Raw genomic sequence first — 10,492 nt, 5'->3', positions numbered from 1 at the left:
ATATTATTCACATTTTTCTACTTGATCAAATTTATTTGTAAGCTTTTTTTTCTTCACAAATTTACCACTAGACAGTGGCCTTCTATTAAACATAAAAAATATCAATAGAAATAAGTGCAAGTAAGGGGGGTTAGGTCTTAATTTACTAATCCGAATGAAGTAGCTAACGTCTATTACCTAACAAGCATTAAGAAGATAAGAGATAGAGAGAACTTAGTATTTTATGGTCACCATAGAGTTTGTAATACACTCCATGATGATATTACAAATAAGGATGCTTTAATAATGTAAAAATATGTCAATCAAGATGAAAGTTGAGTTATCAGCCTCAAACATTTTACTACGCACGCATGAATTAAAAAAGATTGACCGTCCATCAAAAGTAACCTAAAGTATTTTTCTCTTGTCTTCTTCTTCAAATCTAGCCAACAACGCTTGATAATTCATACTTTCTTTATGGATTTATTGGATCTTGTACTGATTATATCAAATGGTTTTGTTTTGTCTATCGCATCAGTAGGTGCCTTGAAACAAACTCCTCAATCATTTTATCGTTCCAATTGTGTTGTCTTCCATATGTCTTCTCTATGTCTTTGTTGCTTCCACTTATTTTTATCCTAGGTGATATATCGCCTTCCCTAGACACACTATCAAAGCATATGTCTAGCATATCTTCCTCATCTTTATCACGAGAATCCTCTTCCAAATCAAGCATATTTTCTTCCTCATATTCATCAAGAGAATCCTCGCCCAAAATCAATAGTATTTGACATTATGAATCTTGGCTCATTCTTCTTTGCAATCACACATAATAGGCACAAATACAAAAGCTTCTGGACTTAAATTTCTTTTCAACATAGGTGGTGAGACCTGCTTTTCTTGAATCAAATCATTGTCATTCTCTATTAACTTTACTTGCTTTCAAGTAGTCTTCGATAAAGCGTCAAAGTTATTCAAACATAATAGGTCTCTTGAGGCATTACAAATATCTTGCCTCTCCTCACTGTCATGAAAATTTACAGTTGCATCCTTTTCACTACATGGAGAATTATCTTGACTAGTCGGACAAAGGCTCCGATTACTAGTTGAATTTTTGTGTGGAGGCAATTTTTAGTTGCATTCTCGATTTCAACTTGCAAAACATATTGCCCAGAATTTTCAGCATCTTTAACACCAGATGCATCCATTAGTTTGTGTCCTGAATTCGTTATTTTTTTGCCTGAAGCAACTCGCGGTACATTAATCGTGTTCCCTTTTGTTAATATTACTTGTAACAACGTCCATTGAGTGTGCACGATTTTGTTCAAAAGTGACAACAACCAATAATCTATCTAAAGAAGTAGTTTTACTTTGATCAACATCTACAACCTTTCTTTTTCACTTAGTATTTCTCTCGCATCACTTAGAATTTTAACATACATAATATAAATCAAAACGTCAAACAAAATTCAGAATTTCGAAGAAACTATGGGTAAAACCCTAAACGTAACGTTTACTGATTAAATTTAGATGTAGGGCGTGAGGACAAATCTTTCCAACACTATAAATAGTGTTACATACTTGGAAGAACATAGTTCTTGGCGAATCTGGAAGAACACTTGAAAAACAATACCTTGTGTAGGGTCGGGTTCTACACACCATGTTACATCTAGGGTATACTTTGACCGCAATAGTTATCAAATCATTTATGTAAGGTCTATCTCTTGTTCTAGTGATTTCCTTTCCTTTTGGTTAGATATTATCATTTGATTCTATATTTAGGCGTTTACAAGTGTCGATTCTCTTGTCATTTGGTTTTGATTTTCGGTTTTCCTTGGCGGATTATGAGATGAAGTCAATTGAATACTTCAAAAGTTTAATCCTAATAATATGAACCCTTTATTGGTCTTTTATCAGTCAATAGAACTCATTTCCAAGTTTGAACTAGAAGACATCTTGAGTTGTTTGTTCCTTCTTTTCCTTTTTTTTTTTTTTGGTTTTTTGCCTTAAAATATCAAGCTTATAAGGTCCAACTTTAAAATGTTGTTCCTCTCCCTTGTTCTGTTTTATTAATGTCAAATACCCTTGTACACCAATGCACAAACAAGAACGAAATTCTCCAAAACTAATTTGTTTTAATATTTAAAATGTCATTCGAGGACCTTAACTCTTTGAAATAATATAAAAAAGCACATACAAAGCATCATAACTTCAAAGAAAAAATTCTAGTTGAACCTAACATTTCTAAAAAAAATTCATTATATTAAAAAATATTTCAATTCAAATAATTTTGTAAAGTTACATCCTCAAAATTTTCTCACCTTTCTCTATCCTTAACTAAAGTATAGCCATCCAAGTGTTTATGACATGTTTAGTTATTCGTACTACATTCAATATTAACCCTCTACATTTGATATGTCATATATCAAGGATTCATGTAGTCAACCCAGATATTGTAAATTATAATGTAATTGATTGACAAAATCTACATTTCTCTATTTTTGATCATGTCAATGGAGAATGAGAAGGAGAAAGAGAACGCGATATCATCATTGAAAAGAACTACTAGACATAGAAGGTCATCAAGTGTTTCATGTTTTGTTTCTAGTACTTCAGATCAAATCTCTAACGACTCTCCATCGTCTTCTTCTCCTAACGATACTTCAAAATGTAAAAAGTCTCATAATCATTTTCCTGAGATCAAAGAGAAATGTAAGAACATTATGAATCGATTTGGTAGACATCGTCGTCATGCCTCTGCTGATTTTACCTATGATCAAATAAGTTATGCCAAGAATTTTGAAGATAATGATGAAACAAATTTTGATAACACTGAAGATTTTCCTAAGAGGAATTTTATATCTAGGTTGCCACCATCTCCTCCTCTTCATTCCAATGTGATAATTCCAACCAACATACAAAAAGATGAATAAATAGGGAGATAAAACATATATTACAACTACAAACATATATTTTACCACAACACATCACCCTTTTGTTATTAACCGGCCACAAGATTATAGATCGATGAAGAATCTCTCCAAAATCTTTGATCAGGACACATCACTAAATCCAAAAATCCCATTGGTTGCTTATTAATCTCAAATCCGGTAGCTCAGTTGATATATAGGCGCTCTTATAAACTAGTATTGTAGTGTAACATATGGTCGATGAAGAATCTCTACAAAGTCTTCTCTATGATCAAATGGACATTAAATCAAGAAATTTCATCGAGTGCCTATTAATTAACACTCCTATAAACTCATCTTGATTACAAATTCAAGTTGGTGTAATATATGGTCGATAAAGAATCTCTCCAAAATCTTCTATGTGATCAGGTGACTACTAAATCCATAAATCACATGAGTTGCTTATTAATCTCAAACTTGATTGCTCGGTTGATTGGCATCGTATAAACTCATCTTGCTTACAAATTCAGGTTGGTGTAATACGAAGAAACACTCCAAAATCTGCTCTTTGATTAGGTACGTGCTACTAAATTCAAAAATCTCATCACTTGCTTATTAATCTCAAACCTAATAGCTTTGTTGAGTGGCACACCTATAATAAAACTCATATTTGCATACAAGTTTTAAGTTGTACAATAATATATGGTCGAGGAAGAATCTCTCCAGAATCTGCTCTTTGATCAGGAGGGCCACTAAACCAAAAATTCATAGCGATTGTTCATAGATCTCAAACATAATAATCGGAGTATTAGTAATTTTGTACGCTCATCTTGCATGCATACATTTGCCAACAAAGGATCAATGTCATGGGCATGATTTCAGAAGATCTGAAGGAAAGCTTCGAAACATCAATACAATTAGACTAGGAGACAGATTTAGGAAAATTCAATGTGTTCAACAAATTCATTACATTCGAGTTGAAAATATGTATTTGAAATATTAATACAAGTAAATTCTGAGGCGAGCATTATGTGAGTTCAACCAATCAATAAGATCAAACTCATTCTAATACCACAAATTTCAAATTATAGATTCACCTATGCGCAATGGAAAAAAAATATTGTACTAGCAAATTAAAGACAAAAGGCTGTAACGTTATGTGAAATATATTAATTTCCTGCATAAACATTAGAAGAAAAATTGGCTATCTGCGATTTATTGCGACTTTAGTTTTCCTGATTTATTTATTTTTTTGGTCATTCATTGTCACAACCCCAAAATGAGTGTGATGGTCCCACCAAGACAAGTCAGTCTAAAACTCAACATCTAACAAAGTGCAAAAATAAACTGAAGTCCAATAACAATTTCTATTACGAAAACAAGTCAACTTAATTCAATCCCCAAAATCAGGTTGTCACGTGCACAAGCCTCTAACTTAAATACTAAAACTAAAATAAAACACGCAAGTCTAAAATGAAATTGTCTTTCAAGTAAAAATAAAGTCATAAATTGGAGTTCGCTGAAATGACAAACAGTTACCTCATAATTCTCCAAAAGATGCCTCGGAAACAAAGAAAAAAAAGATATCACGAAGATAGGGGCTCGTAACCTACAAAAGATTGTAGAAGAAAGGGGTGAATACCAAACCACACGGTACCCAACAAGCAAACCTCTAAACACAAGTTAAGGGAACAACATACGGGTACTCCTTACACCCTATCTGAACCTCCACACCACAACCTAACGGTTCACAGTTTACCAAGCACACAACTTAATATTCAACAGTCACAAGTTTCACAGAAAAACACTCACAAGATCAGCAAAACAAGTTCAAGCTCATCAATAATAAAAATGTATAATGTCATGAGATGCAATGTCAAATATAGTGATGCATGTCTTCCCTAATGATACACCCATGAGGGACATATCTGTCCAGGCAGCTGTTGCGGCGCACGACACACCTTCGATAGTAGTAACCGTCGCGGCGCGCGATATGTCCCTCAAAATATAAAATTTTTATCGTGGCACGCAATATGACCCTCGAAATGGTACATCCTCTTATCACATAACTCCTATCACAACCATAGTCTCAGATGCAATACAAATGACACGCTCAAATGAAAATGAGGAGATAACCATTTTGATAAAAAAGCACAATTTACAACACCAACAAAAAGGCAACAAGTCTCTAAATTATTCTCAACACCAAACAAAGAAATACATAAATTTCATATGTTTAACTAGGGTTTAGAAGTTCACTTGCCTTAGCCAATAGAATAATCACTCCGGTACTTGAGACTTCCCTTTCCGTTGAGCTTCCAAACCGATGGAATCTATTCAAATTTTTATTCACAATAAGGTTTCGAAACAAACAACACCCACATTATTATTTATTTAACTTTGACCTTACAATTCACTCAATTTTATAATCAAGTTTGTGATTCTTGATGCCAACTAACATTTCAAATATCATATTTTCCAAGTTCAAGTCTAGGATTAAATCCCATCTTTTTTTCAATATCATAATTTGAATCATAATATAATAACCAAAATTATGAAAATTACACTCAAATGACTTCGAACATCCTTCTTTTTGACACCTTTCTTCCCAACCAATGATTGGCTCATTATGGCCAATCATTGGCCCACCATTTAGCAACCATACATTAACCCCCAATGCCTTAAATTTCCAGAATGTATCTTCACTGTACCAACGTACATTCATATGCATATTCCGTCATCAAATGCTTCTAATCTATTAATTTTATTTTATCATCTTTCACTAATTTCTTTAATTTCAACACTAATTTATTTCACTTAGCCCCCAAAAATTGACAACAAATGATAAAAAAAAATATAATAACAATTATAAATTTTGTATTGCCTCGTCCGACACATAATCAAAGCCACCGGAACAATACGCACACCATAAGTCTTCCTCATTCTAATTTTCAATCTAATACAACAATATAATAATATAACAGTACTAATGTATAGGATCTGACAATTTATTTATTCCAACAACCCCATTTTCAATTGTATGCATGTATATATAACATTTAATGAAAGTCTAGGCATTAGAAAGAGCAGCTAATGCAATAGCATACATAGAAAGATTAAAACTTCAATCAAAATTTTACCTGAAGCAACTGGTAACTGGCGAGATACAGTAACCCTTCGTCCGTCCCTTCTTTCTTTTGTTTATTTATTTTCATAATTAATTAGTGCTAAAAGTGATAAATTTTACTCATTTATTTTATAATATAAGCGTCAAATAGTATAGGGTCTTATTAAATAATCAATTTAGTCTATTAACTATGAAAACTTAAGTTAAACAAATATTCAAAAACTCTAAAGAGGACCTTTCCGATAATTACATTATCCACCACTAAAATTCATGTTTGTCCTCGACCATAAAGTAAAAGTAGTATCAGAAGCTTCAAAAAGCTGAGGATATCTGGCATGCATGTGAGACTCTATTTCTCAAGTTGACTCTCCTAGTGATCGATCCTTCCACTACACCTTTACTGAAGCGATCTCGTTGGTCCTAAGATTTCGAACCTGCTTGTCCAATATAGTTATAGGTTCCTCCTCAAATATCAACTCTGGACTCAACTCCACTGAATCGAGTGAAATCACATGAAATTCATCCGAAATATACTTCCAAAACATAGAGACATAGAAAACAGGATGAACTGCTGACAAACTAGGGGGCAAGGACAACTTATAGGTCACCTCTCCCACTAGGCTCAAAATCTCAAAAAATCCAATGAATCTAGAGATAAGCTTGCCCTTCTTTCCAAAACTCATCACACCCTTCATGGGTGATACTCGGAGCGAAACATGATCACCCTCCATAAACACTAAGGCTCTAACACTCCGGTCTTCATAATTCTCCTGTAGACTCTAGGTCGTCAACAATCTATATTGAATCATACGGACTTGCTCCATAGCATCTCTAAGCAAGTCTGTATCCAAAGAGTCCATCTCCGCCGAATCAAACCAACTGATCGGCAACCTACACCATCTGTCATACAACACCTCAAATGAGGCCATCTGAATACTAGAGTGATAACTGTTATTGTAGGAAAACTCTTCTAAGGGAAAATGGCGATCCAATCTAGCATCGAAATCGATCACACACACTCAAAGCATGTCTTCCAACGCCTTAATCATCCGCTCGTACTGATCGTTTGTCTGAGGGTGAAAAGTGGTATTCATATCTAACTGAGTACCCTGACCATGTTGTAATGCCTTCCAGAAGTAAGAAGTAAATAGTGAACCTCAATCTGATATAATAGAAATATGAACCGATGTAGTCGCACAATCTGACTGATATATAGCTCGGCTAACTTCTCTAATGTATACTTCACCCAAAGCGGAATGAATTGGACAAACTTGGTCAGCCTGTCAACAACAACCCAAATAGAGTCATAACCACCCATAGTGGTAGGCAAACCCACAACAAAGTCCACAGTAATCCTTCCACTTCCAAGTAAGAATAGGCATCCTCTGAGATACACCTCCGGGTGCTAGTGCTCACACTTGACCTGCTGACAACTCAATCACCTCGAAACAAAGTCTGAAATATCTCTATTCATCCCACACGACCAGTAATGCGGACTCAGATCATGATACATCCTCATCGCTCCTGGATGGATGGAATATCGAGAACAATGAGCATCCTCAAGAATCAATCTAATTAACTCGCATGTCTTGGGCACACAAATCCTGCCTCCGATCCTCAATACACCATAAAAATAAAGTATAGTCTCCTTAGAATCCTTTTCAATACTTTGTCTCGAATGAGACATAATTTCTCATCATCAAACTGGTGCTCACGGATCTGCTCGACCAAAGAAGATCGAGCCTCAATAAAAGAAATCATCCCATCACTCTCCTCTGAAATCTGCAATAGGACAAGATTGTTAGCTAACATATGAACATCTCTAGCCAATGTTCTCTCCTCAATACTAAGTTATGCAAGATTGTCCATGCTAAGAGTCTTCCTACTCAAAGCATCAGTCACAACATTGACGTTCCCCGGATAATACAGAATGGTCACATCATAGTCCTTCAGCAACTCAATCCATCTCCGCTGGTCTCAAGTTCAAATCCCTCTGACTAAAGATATACTGAATACGCTGATGATCAGTGAAGATCTCACAATGCACCCCATACTAATAATGGCGCCATAATTTGAGTACAAATACCACAGCCACCAACTCCAAATCATGAGTTGGGTAGTTCTTCTCATGGGACTTTCACTGCCTGGAAGCATAAGCAATCACTCTCCCCTTCTGCATCAATACACCACCCAACCAAACTTCTGAAGTATCACAATACACAGTAGAGTCTAAACCCTCCTCAGGTAGAGTCAACAAGAGCTAAAGTCAACAAAGTCTTAAGCTTTTAAAAGTTCTTCTCACACTTATCTGACCACTGAAAACCCACATCTTGTCGAGTCAATCTAGTCAATGGAGCTTCATAGTAGAGAAAATTTGAACAAATCGTCGATAATAGCTTGCCAATCCCAGAAAAATCTTAATCTCAGCAGGTGAAGTAGGTCGTGTCCAGCCTCTAACTGTCTCAATCTTGGCCGGATCTATCTAATACCTTCCTTGGACACCACGTTTCCCAAGAATGCCACATAACTAAGCCAGAAATCGCATTTTGAAAACTTGGCATACAAATTTCTCTTATCTTAACCTCTAAAATACAATTCTCAAGTGTCGGACATGGTCCTCCTCAGTCTTGGAGTAAACTAAGATGTCATCGATAAAAACATTCACAAAAGAATCAAGATATGGTCGAAACATCCCATTTATCAACTCCATGAATGTTGGAGGAGAATTAGTCAATCCGAAGGACATCACCAGGAACTCATAGTGACCATATCGGGTCTTGAAAGTTGTCTTAGGGATATCTGATGCCCTAATCTTCAAATGATGATACCCGGACCTAAAATCAATCTTAGAGAACAATAATGCTCCCTGTAGCTGATCAAATAAGTCATAAATACATAGAAGAGGATACTTATTTGTCACTGTTACCTTGTTCAACTATCTGTAATCAATACACATCCTCATAGTCCCGTTCTTCTTCTTCAGAAACAATAAAGGGGCACTCCAAGGTGACATACTATGGAGAATAAAACCCTTACTCAATAAATCTTGCAATTGATCCTTTAACTCTTTCAACTCTGTTGGAGCCATACGGTATGGAGGGATAGAAATAGGCTTAGTGCCCAGCTCCAAATCAATAGCAAAATCAATATCCCTATCGGGAGGAACACCTGGAAGATCAGAAGAAAATACATCGGAAAACTCCTGAACCACGGGGACAGATTCCATGGGAGATGGTTCAACACTAGTATCTCGAATGAAAGTTAAGTAACACAAATAACCTCTCTCCACCAATATATGAGCATGGATAAAAGAAATGACCTTGTTAGGATAAGAACCACTAATACCCTTCCACTCAACCCTCGGAACACTAGGCATCGTTAAGGTCACAGTCTTAGCATTACCATCAAGGACAGCATGATAAGGAGAAAGCCAATCCATACAAAAATGACATCAAAGTCTACCATCCCCAGAATGATTAAGTCTACCCAAGTGTCATACCCAGCCAAAGAAACAAGACAAGATCGATACACTCGATCCACCACTAAGGGCTCACCCACGGGTGTAGAAACACGAATAGGTACAGTCATGTTATCACATATCACATCAAATTCAGCGGCAAAATAGGTAGACATAAGAGAATGAGACCCTGGATCAAATAATACAGACGCGGGTCGATGGCATACTGGATGATACCTATAATAACAGCATCAGAGGTTTCTGCCTCGAGTATCCCTCGAAAAGCATAACAGTGCCCCCCCCCCCCCCCCCGTCCACCTCCATCCTGGATGGTATACAATACCACTACTAGAAACTCTATCACCTTTACCTGACTGAACTCTGCCATGAACTCTACCCTATGGTGTTGGTGCTCTAGTCTGAAATGAAGAATTAGTTCAAGGCCCACCATGACCCCTCTAAGAAGTACACTGCCGCATCAGGTGATCAGGATCTTTACAAGTAAAGCAAAATCTCTGTCCTGGGAACTGTTGTGTAGACCCTGAAAACCCACTATAATTGCCTCACCCTGTAGGTCGTTGTTGTGAACCGTACGAGCCCTGACCCGGGATATAAGAACCCCTAGATATTTGACCACCCTTGGATGTCGGATTAGATGCATGAATGAGTCCTCACTGCTTAAAGGAACCACTCCCTCTTTGTGATCCCCTACCTCCAAATGAGGTACCATGAAACTGACCTGATGTACGGGCCCTTTTAAGGTCCCCAAACTCCTCTCTATCCATCAATTCCACCTCTTTGGCGGCGCTCACAATGGACAGGAAAAAAGCCCCCTCTTTCGATGCCCGAAACATAGCTGACCTGATAGAGAAAGTCAATCCCCTCACAAATCTGCGGATCCTCTCTGTCTCATCTGGAATAATGGCCAACGCATGCCTAGACAACTAGCAAAAACGTGCCTCATACTCTGTAACCGATAAACCATCCTATCTCAGATTCTCAAACCTCAAGCGACTCTCC

At 36.6% G+C, this 10,492-nt stretch overlaps 1 long non-coding RNA gene across 1 annotated transcript; it reads left to right on the top strand.

Annotated features, from left to right (window-relative positions):
• Positions 1–2,293: 2,293 nt before the first annotated feature.
• Positions 2,294–3,915, top strand: LOC109120450 (uncharacterized). The gene is made up of 2 exons (XR_002027885.3): positions 2,294–3,317; positions 3,419–3,915. It is a non-coding gene; the product is annotated as an uncharacterized lncRNA (long non-coding RNA).
• The last annotated feature ends 6,577 nt before the right edge of the window (positions 3,916–10,492 follow it).

Source organism: Solanum lycopersicum, chromosome 1 (genome assembly GCF_036512215.1).
Source record: "Solanum lycopersicum chromosome 1, SLM_r2.1".
NCBI classification, from domain to species: Eukaryota; Viridiplantae; Streptophyta; class Magnoliopsida; order Solanales; family Solanaceae; genus Solanum; species Solanum lycopersicum.
This window is presented reverse-complemented; position numbering and strand designations above follow the sequence as displayed.